Source organism: Rosa rugosa, chromosome 2 (assembly GCF_958449725.1).
Source record: "Rosa rugosa chromosome 2, drRosRugo1.1, whole genome shotgun sequence".
NCBI classification, from domain to species: Eukaryota; Viridiplantae; Streptophyta; class Magnoliopsida; order Rosales; family Rosaceae; genus Rosa; species Rosa rugosa.
Window position 1 is genome coordinate 7,824,414 of NC_084821.1, and position 18,495 is coordinate 7,842,908.

Sequence of the window (18,495 nt, forward strand, 5' to 3'; positions counted from 1 at the left end):
CAACTTCTCTACCAGCTTGAAAGATGCAGCCCACTGTCTCCGACTGAGAGTCAAGACAGATGGCATATCTATGAAAAATGATATGCAAGAATTGGCAATAGTATACAGGATATACTATAAACTGATGAGTACTACAGTAGAACCAAAGACAAGGATATCAAACATCCCTGATCTTACTATTGGATTCCTCACCAGTCAGAAGAACCATTCACAGCAGATCTACAAGGTTACTTGGAATGAAGTAACTTTTCCTATTGAATGGAAATTATCTGGTCCGAAGCTACCAGCAGAAAGTGCAAAAGCAAAAATTTACGAAAGTAGAAAGACTGGAGAAATCAATCTAAATTTTGAAAATCACAGAAAAAGTGATGTCTGTCCTGAAAATATCAGGATAAACAAAAATCTTCTCAGAAGAAGTTACAGCACTAGAGAAGCTAGTGTTAGTGGTACAAAATACTCTGAAGAACCATCAGAGTCCATCACTGAAGAAGAATTAGAAGTTGATCTAAACAGACCAGTTAATATGCTTAGAGCACAAAAGCTCTATGATCTCTATGAAGAAGCAGAATTCTGCGAAAATCCTGAAAGATTAGAAAAACTAATCGAAGAAATGAAAAACTTCAATCCAGGAAAGGAAAGAAAACTCCTTCCCTACCAGGATGTTGAAATGGAAGACGGAGATAGCTCCAAAACTTTCATCACTAGAGAAAAGGGAAAAGTGAAACTCTCTATACAGAAGGCCCCTACGGGCAGAAATGGAGAAAGAAATTCTCAAAGGTTTGTCCCAGAGGACAAGATACCCAGAGTACCAATTTCAAACTATGGTATCTGGCTAGATTTAGATAAAGCTCTAGACAAGAGAAAAACTCTTGACCAATGGGTAGACAGCCTGATGATGGCATCTGCTCTAACCCTTGGAAAATTTGAAGCTCCTGATCTTCAGATGTACTTTGAAACTACTCTCACAGGAGTAGCCAAGAAGTATTATTATTCTTTCAAAGAAACAGCCAGAGGAAAAGAATGGCTGGAAGAAATCAAAACTTCAAAATCTCCTTATGATTTTGCAGCACCACTGTATGATCAGTTCTGTGGAGATCTTGCAAATATGAGTGAAAAGGCTAGAGAAACGGCCAAATCAAATATCTATGCTCTCAAAATTTGTGACATGAGATATTTTAAAGAATACTTGAATGAATTTCAAGAATACTACTGTACAATTGGTGAACTAGAAAATACAGATCTAGTCAACCTGTTGCACAGGAAACTCCCTGAACCATGGAGAACAGCTGTGCGAGAAACCATAGCAGAAAAACCAATTGAAAGATTTTCAGTTGGAGGAGTTGCCGACAGAATCCGGCAGCTATTGAAAGAACAATGCAAAGCCAATCTTAGAGCTAAGATGGCCAAGAAACAACTCAAAGGAGTTGAAAATTTCTGTTACGGAATACTGGATATGCCAACCAACTGGGGATGTCATGAATCCAAGTTCTACAGAAAAAAGAAAGGAAAATATTACTCTAAAAATTTCAAAAAGAGTAATCAAAGAAAGAATTGGAAGTTCAAGAAAAGTTCCAATTACAAGAAACAACAGGATGAAGATCCAAAAAAGAAATTCTTCAAGAAAAAGAAGAATACTCATCAACATAAACAATCAAGCAAGAAAGCTTGCAGATGTTGGTTATGTAAAGCTGAAGGGCACTATGCCAATGAATTCCCGGAAAATGGTAAAAGATCTACTAAAGCTCTCTTTGAAGAATATGAGCACATAGTAGAATCTGCAAATATGAAAGGCTACGAAATAGCCTATTCTGATGATGAAGAAGACGACAGGTCAGTTTACTCTGCCTGGTCCGAAGAAGAAGATTCATCTGAGTCTGAGACAGATTCTGAAGTAGAGTACTTCGAATCCAGACAAATGAATGTTTTGAGAATCAAAAACTGGGAAGAAAGCAAGACAGAATCCTTAATGTCTTCTTATCAGGTGAACCCTGGTACATTCGTTTGTGACTACTGCTTATGTCATGAAAAGAATGGTCTCCCTATGTTTTGTGAAGAGTCAAAAAAGACTTATCACAAAGAATGCTTCATAGCTGAAGCAAGAAGAAAAACCAAGAATGGTCTTGTCAGCCAACTGGTTGAACAAGAATATGAAGAATATTTCTCTGAACAAAAAGAGAAAGAAGTAGAAACTTTGTTCCAAGAAATTATGGAACCATCTTCCTCAAAAATAAAGGAAGAAATCATCGAAGAAGAAAAAACCGATGAAAATTTAAATTTTGAACTGGTTGAACCACCAGAAATTGTTCTGGAAGAATGTAAACCGTTCATTCCAAAGGGACAAGCTCAAGAAAATGAGCTTCAGCAATCGAAAGTCGTCTCTACGAGTAGATACAGCAACTACATAGAGATTGGACTAAAATTCCCTGATCATAAAAAATATCATCTACATGCCTTTGTAGATAATGGATCAGGATTTACAGTTGCAAAAAGATTTGCAATTCCAGAAAAACTCTGGAAAGAAGAAAAGAAAACAGCTACTGGTGTTACTTTTGATGGAAGCCATCTCACCATGAATAAAGTAGCAAAAAATGTTCATATCACCATTGGTGGAGGAACATTTACCATCCATAATGTCTGGCAATCTGAAGGCCAAGGCGCAGATTTCTTGTTGGGAAATGATTTCATTCTCCAACAGAGATTTATTCAGGATGAAGAAGCAATAGGCTTCAGAAAAGGAGAACGGGTGTTCCGGGATGATAGGCTTATTCAGGCCAAAAGTATTGTAGGTCCAAACTTTCCTACCCAATATCAGAGATCGCAATAGAATAGTGGTGATCTTACCCCCTACAAACCCAAATTTGAACCCATACTCCAAATCAAACAACAAGAAGAATTACTTGTTGAAGAATCTTCTGAAGAAGAAGAAGAAACTAGTGAAGAAGAAGAAGCTAGTTTCATTCATGAGCATAACCTCAAGCACTTTCAGAATAAGCTTGAGTCTCAGAAAATTCCCACTCTTGAGAAAATCAAGAAACTACTCGAACAGAACATCGATGTAGACCCCCAGAAGTTTTGGGAAAAAGACCCAGTGGTCTGTGAATTGAGATTACATGACATGAATGCCATCTGTCATGTCAAAGCCATTCCTCAGTACAAAGAGGAAGATAAAAAAGAATTCAGAAAAGATATTGAAGATCTCCTGAACAAGAGATTAATTCAACCTTCCACTAGCCCTCATCATGCTCCAGCATTCTACGTGAGAAACCATGCAGAAACGCTAAGAGGAAAAGCTAGAATGGTGATTGACTACAGAGACGTCAACAAGAAGACTGTCAAAGACGGTTATCAAATTGCTCTAGTAAGAGTATTGATCAACCAGCTCAGAGGAGCTAAAATCTTTTCGAAATTCGATGCAAAGTCGGGTTTCTGGCAAGTCAAAATGCATCCTGAGAGTATACCTCTCACTGCATTTGGAACACCACAAGGGCACTACGAATGGTTAGTGATGCCTTTTGGTCTAAAGCAAGCTCCCTCAATCTTCCAGAGAAAAATGGATAATATCTTCAAACATGTTGCGGAGTTTTGCGTCGTCTACATAGATGACATTCTGGTCTTCTCCAAAAACAGAGAAGAACACATGAAACACCTCCATGAGGTTGTAAAGCTGATAGTTCAGCATGGAATTATCCTAGGTGAAAAGAAAATCTTCTTTATCCTTGATGAAGTTGATTTCCTAGGAATAAATATCAAGAATAGAGTAATAAAACTCCAACCTCATATCCTTGAGAAGATCTGGAAATTCCCAGATAGAATTCCTGATGCCAAAAGTCTAGAGAGATTCCTTGGTGTCATAAATTATGGGAGAGATTTCATCCCCAAAATCTCAGGGTTAACAGCAATGTTATCTCCTAAGACAAGTTCCAAAAGAAAATGGAACTTCACAGAAGATGATGAGAAAACGGTAAAGCAGATAAAAAATCTCTGCAAAAACCTCCCTCCTCTCCAACAACCAGAAGAGAATGATGAGATTATCCTCCAAACAGATGCGAGTGATAACTACTGGTCTGGTGTTGTTCTGGCAAAAACGCCTGGAACTAACAGAGAAAAAATCTGTAAATTTTGTAGCGGCAAGTTCAGCCCTGCAGAACTGAATTATCCCACAGGGGAAAAAGAAATTTTGGCTGTTAAGAAAACAATTTTAAATTCTCCAGCTTTTCTTGGAAAACCCTTTACTGTCCGCACCGATTGTGCTAGAGTAAAGAATTTCAAAAATTTCAAACTTGATAAAGCTGCTGATAGAGGAAGACTAGCTAACTGACAATTATTCCTTAACCAATATGATTATATTGTTGAGTTAATTGCAGGAAACAAGAACTATCTTCCAGACGCCTTAACAAGAGAATTGGCCATGTTCAGTAGAAAAGATGACAATGACGACGAAGGTCGCAATCCCAGAAGCAGAAGAGCTGGGAAAGAACATGAAACCAATAAGGATCCCAAAGAAAAAATACTCAAAAGATTCTTGCTAAGCACAAAAGACTTAGCCACAACTGATCAATCCCAGGGTAAAGGATTGGCTAGCCCGTCTCAAACGGCAGACGGTAAAGGCTCATCAAGACCGTTGACGGCTGTTGCTTTGCCAAAAGCCAAACCTACTCCATCTAGAGTAATAAATGTTTTCAACTATGAACTTCGAACCTTTGATACTCCTGTGTTCAGAACTGGCACGAGACTTGCTTACCACCAGAAGGCAATTCTGGATAACCTTTTATTTGCCTTTCAGGAAAGAAGCAGTGGTCTGATGTTCCTAGCCCTCTTTGCATTAGCTGAAGAACTTTATGAGACTGCAAGACCACAGTTTGAAGAATTACAGCAGAGTGCTGTCAAGAAAGAAAAAATTCACTTCCTAGAAGATCCTGAAAGTGCTAGGGTCCCTATCATAGCACTCAAAGAATCAGACTGGCATGAATTCCACTGTCTGATAGGAAGTCATAATTCTGAAGATCATATTCCTCCAACCCTCTTCATCATAGCAGGACCTTATGTTGGAAGATACCTGGTAAATGTTCAGAGTGAACATCCACAAGAACACAAGCTTTGGCTTGTTGAAAATGGTTTTGTCCATAATCTGTGGACTAAGACCAATGATGATCTCAAAGGTTTGCCTCCCATCCTTGTCAACACAGTCAAGAACATAAGAAAAAATGACTGTACGCTTCGTTTGAAGTTCAGATCCACCCCCCCCCCCCCCCGAATGGATCAAAAAGGAAAATGGTGAGGTTGAATATATTCCTCCGTATCATTATGTGAGAATTATTCAAAGACAATATCTTCAACCTGCCTGTGTTGGGTACAATGGCCAACCGAACTCAAGCATCCCTTGGATGAAAGCCATGGCCCTAGAATATATCAAGAAGATCATCTCTGAAGATATCAACAATACCTTCCTGGCAGCAAGAGAAAAAATTATTATCACTGCTTACGATCATCCCGACGTAGTCAGCAGTGACCTGTTCCTATCTCTCACCAGAAAAGAGATAGACTCGACAATGGCATGCATGCAATGGGTGGAAAGACTTGAAACTGACAACCACTACAAGATGTATGTTGATACAGACGTCGAGGACAATGCAACAACTGGCAGAATGGCCCAAGCAGACAACAACTCCTTTGTCTTTGGCCAACATTCAGAAACAGCCGAGAATATGTAAAGTCACGGGTGAGAATAGTATCAAAAATTGCAACTGTTGTCTTTAAGACTTTTGCTTAAAGTCACCTTTTGCTTTTCATAAAGGGAAGTAAAAAACACTTCACCTCTCACCTACTAAAGACTTTTGCTTTTCCCTATCCGACCTCCATCATCAGGAGCACTCAGAAAAGCAGAAGATCACGGAGTTGTTCTGTACATTTTGTGTTTTTGAATTCTAGTTTGAGTTCCGCTCTCTATATATAAGGAGCTTTAGTTTCATTTGTAAAGCATTCGAAAATTTCCATATCAGTTCTAGATTCAAAAAATTGAGCAGAAGAGTCTTCTCTTAAATAGTCTAGCAGTGTGCTTCCCTTCTTGTTTAATTGTGAAGTAGTGTGCTCTCAGTACAAGTAAGTACCTGTTCTCATTCTTATGGATAGCTAAACAGCTTTTGCTGTTTGCCTGAGAATGAGGCTCTGAATGTTTAACATATATATTATTTGAATAAATGAATTCTTGTGGTTACTTATCCACCTCTTCAACAAGTATCGTTGTCATAATATAGTTATCTTCATCTTTATCGTTGTCATAATATAGTTATCTTTATCTTTAGGTCACTATCTCAATGTCTGCATCTTGTAGAAATCCAAGGTTTTGATTATACTATTTAACTGAAAAAACCAGTTTTAAATCCAAAACTAAGACAAGCAGCAGTGATTCCGCCTGTTAAAGTATCCGTTAGACAAGAGGCCGTTAGGAGAAAAACTTAGGCATGTTGAAGGCTAGTTTTGTTTTGTTTTGTCGTTTAAAATGAAATTTTTTCAGTCAAAAGGGTATTAGCAAAACTGCAGGTTAATATAGGATACAAATGGCATTTAGATAAAGACTTATCCCTGTTAGTCTTTTCTTAAAAGAAACAGTGTAATACAAAAGTGTTGGGTAGTTGGGAAAAATACTGGTGCTTTTTGGGTATACGGGAAAAACCCCTAACTAAAATATGTGGATGGTTACATTCAAATTTCAGCTAGAAAAGGAGCTGCCGAAAGTTCTGAAACCCTAAAGCCCTAAAGATCGAGTTTTTTTCCGATTGAGAACTCGTGCTCGTCCGGCGGCGCCTGACGTTTAGGCTGGCTCCGGCCTCGCCGACGGCCTCATGTTTGCTGCCGGACGGGTATTCGATCTGTAATTAGTCGAGGATGCTCCTTGGGGGGACTCTATGCTCGAGGGTACCAGACGGCTTTGGTTTTGAGTTTTCTAGCATCATCTCCGATCAAGACCGGCGGCGGGCTCGTGCTAATCAAGACCGACGACGTGATTCTGAATCGAGTCTTAATGGCATGGTTCTGAATCGGGTCTCAAAGGCGTGAGTTTGTGGCGGCGTGAGGTGGGGCGGTTGGAGTCGTAGCGATGTGGGATCGTGGCGTCGACGATCGTGGAGGCTCTGGTCGTGGCAGCTCGGGTCAGGCGGACGGAGGCGCTGGTTTTGGTTCGTACGACATGGCGTTTTTGGAGCTGTTGGGCTTGGACCAAGCCAGCTTGATGGGCTCTGAGTTGGAACCCTTCCCTGTGGGGCTCTTGGGCTTCGTATTGTGGGCTGGGATTGTAGCCCTAGGTCTTTTCTATGTTTTAGCTTTTGTCTTTTACAATAATTCCTTTTAGGACGCTATTGCACCTTTTGGTGCACTCTATGTACCTCTAGCACCTCTGGAGTAGTACCGAAGGAGGATTTCCACTATCTACGTATTTCAATGTGTAATGAGTAGGTCTATTGTCTATGTACCACTGTGGGTACTATCACTATCTTCTTGTCTGTCTATAGATGACAACGGAAGGGTATGTAACGACCTATTCTGACTTGAGTTGAATGATATTATCGCCCCATGGGCAAATTAAAAAAAAAAGGGCTAAATATTAGTTACTACCCTGTGGTTTAGGTCCAAAATCAATTCAGTCCCTAAACTTCTAATTTCATCAAAAACACCCCTGTACTTTTAATTTTGATCTAATAGGTCCAATTCGTTAATATTCTGCTATGGGTTCAACTTATAGTTGGATTATTTGATGAAATTTTTTTTATTTGATAGATTTCTAATAGTGAGACCCACTCCTAAATTGACTATGCATGCCACCTCAACACCACATCATAAAACATAGGCCATATATGAGCCACGTCAACAAGTTAAATGACTCAATTATCGGAAGACTAACAAATTGGACCTATTAGATCAAAATTAAAACTGCAGGGGTGTTTTTGATAAAATTAGAAGTCCAGGGACTGAATTGATTTTGGACCTAAACCACAGGGTAGTAACCAGTATTTAGCCAAAAAAAAAAACTAAAATATGTGGATGTATTTAATTTGGAACAGTGTAGGGCACACCTTTGCTATGATAAATGGCAATAGCTCTGTTCTACACATTTTAGGGTAGGATCAAGTTGTTACACTGGTCTATATTTAGGCGTACTTTACGCATCAATTTCTTGAGTTTGAATTATTTAAGGTGTGTCAATGCTACGCGCCTATGCCTATGCTTCAATACTTGAAAATGACGAATTTATTAGGTAAAGTCCATGTTCTAAAAATTTTTGGAGGTTGGTGGGTGGTGGAGAGGGACCTAGCGTTTAGGTTCTTAGGCGGTTCCTTAGGTAGATGTTTATTTTAATTTTATTTTATTTTACAACATAAAAGTAAGTGCAATTAAAACAAAAAAAATGTACTCGGTAGTATATTGATTGAAAACATAGTGAAAAAGTTCATCATATAATGACTATTTACATATAAGAAGTCATTTTTAAGTATTTGACCCAAAAACACATATATTTTGAATATTTTTTTTATACCCAGCCAATCTAGACACCGCCTAGTCTAATCAGGGCGGCTGGCCACTAGCACCTTGGCAATCGCCCTGAGGAATTTTTTGAACACTGCCATAAAGTGTCTTTCATGCCTCCTCAAATAGTTTTACGTTTATTTAGACTAAATATATATAATTGCTTCTTTTAAAACGTGGTTGTTAAAATAAGTGAGCATGGGTACAGTCAAATGAACGGATCTAATCTATGTATCGCTGTGGTTTTTCACAAATTCTTTATTTACCCAAAGATGGTAGAGGGAGGATATGTAATAGTCATGTAATACCCCGAAAATCCAAATTAAATTCCATGGATTTTTAGAAATGATTTCACGATAGTAGGAGCGAGTACGAAGCTTGGAGAAGTTGTGGAATTAGTTCGAACGATTTTATTTTCAAAAACGAACGTTTTTTTAGGGGGTCAACAAAGTTGACTTTTTATACGTTCAAAATTTAGGAAAACTTCCTTCATGAAAGTTGTAGAGCTCGTCGATACGAGTTCGTGGACATGTGGAACGCAATATTCGGAGTTCGTATGAATAAGTTATGAATTTTTGAAATTTGGGAATTTTCTATAAATATCGAAAAAAAATCAGAAATTTCATTTAAGGACGAAACATTTTCATTTTTGCTGAACAGTCCCCCAGCTCTCTCCGTTCTCTCTCTTCCTTCGACCCTCAGACCCGACGGGTCTTAGTCGACCCGACCCGGCCGAAAACGGCGCCTCCGGCCTCCTCCGTCCCCGGACCCGGGCTCCCCTGGGATCGCCGGCCCACTACGAGCCTCCCTCTGGTGTCGCTTTGCTCCGCCGCTGCCCCGAAAACTGGATCGAAGAAGCCAGCCAAAAGGAATCCGACCCGACCGGAATTCCATTTATCCGGCGTTTCGTGGGCCGATCGTTCCCATTTTCGTGATCTCCTCCTCCCCCTGATCATCCCCATATAGGCCTTGCATGACGATTTTGGGTGTAGAGCGCTTGATCAAAGGTTTGACTTTTTCGACGGCTCTGATTCAATCTGGAATCAGATCAGACGCTCCGGATTAATCCAACTTCAACGCTTGATCTAGGACGATCTAGGCCGAACCAGGCTTAGCTCCAGGTATGAAAGACGATCACCCTTTCATTTTGAACAAGTTTGTAGTTGGTCGCTTTGCCATCGGAGGTGGTTGACCCGGAGTTGACCGCCGCGTTGACCGCCCACTGACCACCGCTTGTGGCGGCGCGTCAGACCATATTTCGAGTTTTCATTATCTAGGCGATGATCTATGCATCCATACGAGCGTTTTGATATATAACTTGGTCATGTTAGAAAAAGTTGATAAATAGTGGATTTACGTTTTTACGTTACTATTTACGGTTTTTACGTTTTATCTTCGGTTTACGATCTGCGAAGATCAGACCATCGGTTTTACTTCAAATTTTAATATGTTGATCGTATGACTGTCCCGGTGACTTTGTGAGGTCACGGGCGAAGATCCGACCGTTGGATCTTCGTATAATTGAGAAATAGTGATTCGGAAGGCGATTCGTGAGAATCCGACCGTCGGATTTTCATATAATTTTGTGGAGATGTTAGTAAGGGCGATTCAGGAAGATCTGACCGTTGGATCTTCGTGATAATTTTGGAGGATGATCCTAAAGGCGATCCGTGAGGATCCGACCGTTGGATCATCATTAAATTCAGATCCAACCGTTGGATCATCGTTTAATTTGAATCTGACCGTTGGATCGTCGTTTAATTACATTTATGAGTTGTTGGCTAAGTTAAGATCATTATTGGATTAGGTTATCGACGGATTGATTTGGCGGACAATTCGGGAAAATTGTTGTTTTAGCTGTTAAGAAGACGCAGCTGGATTAGAGGTGAGTAAACCTCACGTGGTTCATATTACGAACCGAATAAATTTAATTACTTTATTTTTGTCGCAATTGTGTGAAAATATTTGTGGAATAAATATTTGTTTTCAATCATATGGACTTGATCAACTACGGTCCATAGGTAAGTAAAATGATTTTATTATACAAATGAATTTCACGGTTTTTATGCTTGAACTATAGTTGGTATTAGTGGTCATCCCTGAGCGGATGATTACGTATATATATATTTACGTGGAATATATATATTGGTTGACGTGTGATTGGTGTGATGAAATAATTGAGAATGAATTGGATATTATTCAAGCTATTAATCTCGCATTTAATTGTTGAATAATGAAATGTTGATCATGAGGTGTGAAAGCTATTTTATATGCCCAATGGTGAATATGTGGAAATTATTTTAAGAAATAAAGATTTGTCTTGAAATAATATGTCTCTTTATGTGGGTGTACATATACATATATACGATCTATAAATCATAAAGATTGTATTTTGGTGATTTTGATTATGTCTGAGAAGTACAATTGTGAAGTCGGGTGTTATCTACTACCCCGTGCTTAAGTGAATTACTGGTAAATGTGTTTTGGTGATATGTGGAAGTTAGCCTTGGGCCCTAGTCCCTACAGATAGTGCACTATTATACTCTTAGGAAGGTTGCTTACTTTGAGTATACATACTTGGGTATAGTACGTTGGACCCTAGTATGCTGCGGCTTTCCCGTACTTTGGGTATAGTACGTTGGACCCTAGTACGTGGATTTATGATTTGTTACCAGTCAACCTGGCTTACTTGTGCTTTGGGTATAGTACGTTGGACCCTGGCACTTGTATTTATGAATTGTTACCAGTTAATCCGAAAATTCACTAAAAAGAAAAGTGTACTTATATTATTTTGATCAAATATCTATTTGTGATATATTGTTAATATGTGAAGGTGTTAGTGGAAAGAGAATCAAGCATGCTTTGCTTTAATGTTATTTCACATATTAATGTTGCAATATTCGTTGGTGGTGATCAGTCAAATGCTGAGTTTTAAAAGAAGTATCGAGAATAAATATGCTTATATATGTTTCTTTGATTTTTGGAATTACATTGTGAGTGCGTCGATTGTTTACTTGAGTTATAATAAATATAATTGAATAAATCAACAGTTCTTTCTTGTTTGCTCATACGGGCTGTCAAAAGCTCACCGGGTTTTGTGTTGTTGCAACTCCCGGTACACTATTCAAATTGTGTAGCGGGTAGTCTTACAGGTCAGGAGAATCAGGGCAGTGATCGTGCGGTTTAGAGTATTAGTATTAGATTTACAGCAATTGTTTTGTGAGGAGAATTATACTCATTTGAGTTTTACTATTTGATTTGGTGAGAGTGTGCTGTAATAAGTAGCTTGAGGATTTGGTTTATGTAATATCAAAGGTGTAATGTGCAGTTGATTTTGAGAAAGAAATTCTGAGATTATAAACAGGGTATTTGAGGTTCATGCTTCGAATATGAATTACTTAAATTCAGAATTCGGGGTGTGACAAGTCATTTCTAGCCTGAGTATTAATATATATCGACATGATATTCCTCAAAAAAAAAAAAAAAAAAAAACGTGGTTGTTAGTTTTCTTTTGGTGGATTCAATAATTAACACTCAAAAGTTACATAAATTTAGGTTTGATAAACAGAGACACAGGGCGTGGGAATGGGGTGAGAAATCTTACAATTTCCATTAGCTTTTGAATATTATGAACATTATGTGTGATGTCACATTATTAAGTAATATGCGGCAAATATCACCCATTGAATATTATGAATATCATGTGTATTGTCACATTATTAGGTAATATCAAGGTTTTCAAATTTCTCCGAAACTACATAAATTTCCATCGAAATTTCCGTAATTTGGAAATACCGAAACGAAATTCATATGCTATATCATTTCCGTCACGAGTTTCCCGAAATTTTTCAAAATTTTTCGTACATTTCCGCAAAATTCTTAATTTATGAAATATCTACACACACAAAATATATTTAAAAATTCATACCGAAATTTTGTCGAATATTTCTCCAAAATTTCGGTGAAATTTGTATGTCACCTACAACGAAGTTTTTTACTCATATTTTCATAGAGAAAACATGAAATTTTGATTTTTTTTTTCCAATCAAGTTGAATACAACAAAAAACCTTTTTGCTTTTATCTGCTACCAAAATCATTTCCAAAATTCATGTACTTGGAAGCAGTATTGTATGATATTAAATGGAAGCAGTTCAACCATATGGATCGAACCACATCGTAGTAGCTTTTATTATTAATATTTTATATTGCTTTTGTTGTACTTGTTCATTTTCATTCACGGGGTTTTGGTATTACGTTCCCCCTCCATGTTGTATTTTTCTAATTATTAGTGAAAAATGTGTGATGGCCAAGTCTCTCACTAGGTTCCAACCATCAAAAAAAAAAAAAAAAGTAAATCACATTCACGTTATCGATATACAGCACAATTATAATTACATATAGATAAAAACACTAGTTTAGCAACATACTACAGTACTGGTTAATTACTCGTTCATATTAAATATCACAATTCTATTTTAAATGTATAATTTTAGACAGGCTACATTGTAAATAGGTATATTATAGGTCAGTTTAGTCTATGTAAAAGTTTCATTTAAGAGTTTTGCTATTGGAACCTCCAAATTTACTCACTTAACCTCTATGTTTTTTGCACCTCTTATCAAATTTTCAAATACTAAATTTACTCACTAAAGTTCCTCAAATAACCTCACTCATATAATTTGCAAACAAATTATTATCTTTAAAATAAAATACTTAGTCTTTTCAATTATTTAATTACTCTATAAATCTTAATTACATATACATTTCTTAATCAAACAACATGCATAAATCTCTTTTCCAATAAAAAAAAAAAAACCAAACACAAGATATTGAGTTTCAAGAATTAATTTCTAATCAATAAGAAAATACAAGTCTAGTTGGTGCTTGTTAGAATACAAGTCTTCTGTAGAGATTTCTGATATTATTTCAGAAAATATTCTAGATGCTTATTGTAATCAGGGGTTTAGGCTCAATGTCCCCCCCTTGTATTCGACGGTTTCATTAATCGAGGCTTGAGTGTAGCCGCATCAGCCCTTTATTCAAAAAATAATAATAATAATAAAATAATATGAACTATTCTATTTTTTTTATAATTTTTTTTTCTATTTTAGCTGTGCAAAAAAGATATATGAAGAAATCATTTTTTTAATGTTTATTTTTTTCTCTATTTTTTGTACCTCATGATTAATTATTTAAATATTTTTTTTAGTTTTTTTTATTGCTAGCTAGCTCTTTTTTTTTTCCTTTTATTTTGCAAATATAATAGATAGACTTAGATTTAGGTCATAAATCATAATAGGATTTATTTTGTTTTTCCTCACCAATATGCGTTTAACATATATATCATACATTTTTATGTCACATTTTTTTGAAACTAAACGACGACAACCTTTTATTAGAAGAACTAGTTGTTACAAGAGATAGCAAAGAGCCCATCAAGAACCGGAGGGACACTCCCACTCCATAAAACTTGTAGCCCAGAAACTAAGGCATGTTTAGCAAGATTATGAGCAATCCTATTTGATTCTCTATAAACATGTGTAAAAAAAGAACCTGCCAAGGAGGTTAATGATGAAGAGATGTCGTCAACAACTCTACCTAGCTCTGAGGTATCCTCCCCTTCAGCTTGTATTGCTTGCACCAAACACAAACAATCTGATTCGAACATTATAGGTGTTAAGTGATTGTCCTCTGCTAGTTTACATGCAAGGCGGCCAACAAAGGCTTCTACCATAATTGGAGACATGATATGATCAAATCTGTAACAGGCTCCAGCCACGACCACACCTGTTTCATCACGTACTACCACTCCAACCCCACCTCTATGTGTGTTTGCATCATAAGCCCCATCCAAGTTAGCCTTAAGCCAACCAACGAGTGGAGGGCACCAAGGTTTAACCCGGCGGCTAGCCTTGATAGTTTGTTTAGCTCTCGTAGCTTTGAACGAATGAAATAAGGATACAGCTTGGAAGTACACTTGAGCAACATAATGAATCTTACCTGACCAGACTCTTTGGTTGCGTTCCTTCCATATACCCCAAATCAATATTAGCAGTAGGGAAAAATCACCACATGAAAGAGAAGATTGACAAAAGTAGAGCCAATCAAGCACTGAGCATGGAGGAGCCTCAAACACCGATTGGAGGGATGGAGCCATCCTAAAAAGATCACTTGCAAAACTACAATCGCGCACAACATGAGCTATAGTCTCCTCTTCTTCATTGCAGAAAGAACACCCGCCAACAACATTAACCCGACGCCCTCGAAGCTGTGAGATGGTGGGGAGGATAGAGGTACATACCTTCCAAATGTGGACCTTAATTTTGCCGGGAATAGCAGCAGACCAAATGAACTTCCAAATACTTGGAATCTCCACAGAACTGGAAGTAGACGTCAAACTTGTGTGTAGAAAACCAAAAGCCAAGTGATACGCACTTTTGGTAGTAAACCTGCCATTCAAGTTGTAATGCCAAATCACTCGATCAGGCACATGATTGTTACTTAACGGAATAGAATAAATCAAAGCAGCCTCTTCAGCAGCAAAGTTTGCCGAAATCACCTCCCCATTCCACTGTTTGTCAAGAATAAGGTCACTAACCATGGTGACATTCGTACTCCCCTGCCTAACAGGACGAAAAAGATTAGGTCTAGGGAGCCAAGGATCTTCCCACACCCTAATAGTTTACCCATCTCCCACCTGCCAACGGATCCCCTTCTCCAAAATAGACCGTGCAGCAAAAATACCACGCCAACATGCCGATGGAGTACGTGCCTCAGGGGCCAAAAGAAAAGATGAATGAGGAAAATACCGAGCCTTAAACAACCGACTGACAAGAGAGTTAGGATTCCTTAAAATGCGCCACCCTTGCTTCGCAAGCAACGCTAAATTATGAGCATGCAAATCACGAAAAGCCATGCCCCCCTCCTTTTTTGAACAACAAAGTCTTTCCCATGATAACCAATGAATTTTTCGATTGTCTGCCTTACTCCCCCACCAAAAACGAGCGCACATTTGATGAAGAGAATCACAAAACTCTTTAGGAAGCAAAAAACAACTCATAGTATAAGATGGTAAAGCCTGAGCCACCACCCTAATCAGAAGATCCTTCCCCGCCCCACTTAGGAGCTTCCCTTGCCATCCAGCCAATTTCTTACTCAAACTCTCCTTAATGAAAGCAAAAGACTCAGTCCGATTGCGCCCCAAGTAAGTGGGAAGTCCCAAGTACTTTTCATGTTTAGCTTCAATTACCACACCCAAAAAACCAGCAATCAACTGCTTAACCTCTTCAGGCACCCTTTTACTAAAAACAATACTACTTTTTGTAAAATTTATCTGTTGGCCTGACGCCAATTCATAATCCTGCAAAACACTTTTGATATGTAGACATTCATCCATAGTAGCCTTACCAAAAAGTAGGCTGTCATCCGCGAACAACAGATGATGTATAGCCAGTGCATCTTCACAAATACTTATCCCAGCCAAATCACCACAAGAGACTTTACGCTCCAGTAAAGCAGAGAAAACCTCCGCACAAAGGAGAAAAAGATATGGTGATAAAGGATCACCCTGACGCAAACCTCTAGATGGAGTAAGATACCCTCTAGGCTGCCCATTAATTAAGAAAGCATATTTAACAGTGGTAACACATTGCATAATTAATCCAACCCAAGATTCATCAAAACCCAACCTCAGCAAAACTGCTTTCAGAAATCCCCACTCCATACGATCATATGCTTTGCTCATATCCAACTTGAGAGAGAAAACCCCGTCAGAACTTAGAACAAATTTTGTACACCACATTGCACAAAGCTATAGGGCTTAAATCCGCCACAGAAACAGGGTCTTTAACCTTGGGTATCAAGCAGATGTGTGTGAAATTAATCTCCCCAAGCAACTGACCGGTACTAAGGAAATTCTGGACTGCCCCAACCACATCACCACCTACAACCTCCCAATATTTTTGAAAGAATAGAGGAGGCATTCCGTCTGGGACAGGAGCCTTAGTGGGATACATTTGAAATAACGCTGCTCGTATTTCAGCCTCCGTGTATGGAGCACATAGATCTTCATTCATGCTTGCAGTCACTTTAGGTTGAATCAAATCAACAGTAGCATGCAAGTGAGTATAGTCAACGTCCCTTGCTTTGAACATGTTAGAAAAATAATTCAATACAACACTTTCCATCCCCTCCATAGAGTCCTGTCATACTCCATTATGATCAAACAAACCATGCAAGCAATTCTTAGCTCGGCGATTAGATGCTTTCCGATGAAAGAACTTAGTGTTCCTATCACCCTCTGAAAGCCAGGTCACTTTTGACCGTTGTTTCCAATACGCATTTTCTTCCTCCAAGAGGCAGTCCAACTTAGAGTTCAATAGGTTACACTCATCCTGATTCTCATCAGTCAAGGGTAGATCAATGAGGGCTTTCAAACGGTCACGTAACAGAACTATTTCTCTGCCCCTATTACCAAAGGCAGTCCGCTGCCATCTATTCAGTGAGAATCTGGTGTGCATAATCTTCTTCGTCACCTGAAACATAGGTAATCCTCCCACCACAGTTTCCCAGCCCTGTGCCACCGCATCCTGACACGCAGAATGCTGTATCCAGAAGCTTTCAAAACGAAACCTGTGTGCTCTCCGACTCAATCTCAGAGGGATATAACGATGAACCCCCAAAAGGATAGGAGTGTGATCCCCATGTATAGGAGGTAAGTGAGTAACTCTTGCAGCAGCAAAGATATCTGTCCATGTCGCCGTCGCCACCGCACGTCCAATCTGCTCCTCATACCAGGGCCACGCCAAGTAAAAGGAGAACCCACAAACCCTAGATCAAACAAATCACACTGAGTCAACACATCCCTAAACGGTTGCATCTGCCCTTCTCGTCGCACTACCCCGCCCTCCTTTTCATTTGAATGAAGCAACTCATTCATATCTCCAATCACCACCCAAGGTAGGGAGGACTCTGCACCGAGGGATTGAAGCAGAGCCCAGGTCAGATGTTTGTTCGCAGTTACTGGGTGACCATACAGACCAGTTAGACGCCACGCAATCCCGGACCCATCAGAGGGCCTAACCTCAACATCAACATGATTTGCCGATTTGGATCTGAAGGTCATGTCCAAACCATCGCACCAGAAAAGAGCGACACCACCAGATTGGCCGTCGCTAAAAACCGCTTCGCAGTTCAAAAACCCTAGCTGCAGTCTAAGGTTATTCATATACTCCCAATCACTCACTTTAGTTTCTGAAAGAAAAATGAATGAAGGTCTAGTTTGTTGAATCAACAGTTTCAACGCTTCAACGGCCGCCGGATTGTTAAGGCCGCGGCAATTCCAAGCCAAAACCTCCATGGAATAAGGTTTTGGGGTGCTGCACTCGTCAAGGGAGGCGCTTAGGGTTTTTCAGTAAAGAATTTAAATGTGGGTCAACATTACATTTTTATGTCACATGATCTTACTCATATTTTTAATTCTTATTGAATATATATGAAAGCTTTAATGAGTATCTAGTGAAATTGGAAAATGAAAATAGATAAGGAAAATAATAAAGAATACAATATAATATTATTGAATTGGAAAGTCTACATAAAATAAATATAATATTTTTTTGGTATCATTATTGTCCTTAATAGTCATTTTATAGTACGTTATATATGTCATTTAATAATTGATAATAGAGTGAGGTCAAGTGAGCAGATTTAGAGGTTTCAATAGAAACACTCTTCATTTAAAAATATCATTTTTTAAATGCAATTAATGTGATTTCTTTATTTTTAACCTACTGAAATCGAAACTTTATCAGAAATTTCTTTAACTTTACCGAAACCGAAACCGAAATTTGAAACCTTGAGTACCATGTTTCGTAAATAAATTATAATCTCTCATGTGCCGGAGAAATGCGCACAAAATGCACATTAGTGCGACAGTGTGTACAAGAGAAGTTTTCGCGTTAAATGTTCGTATAATT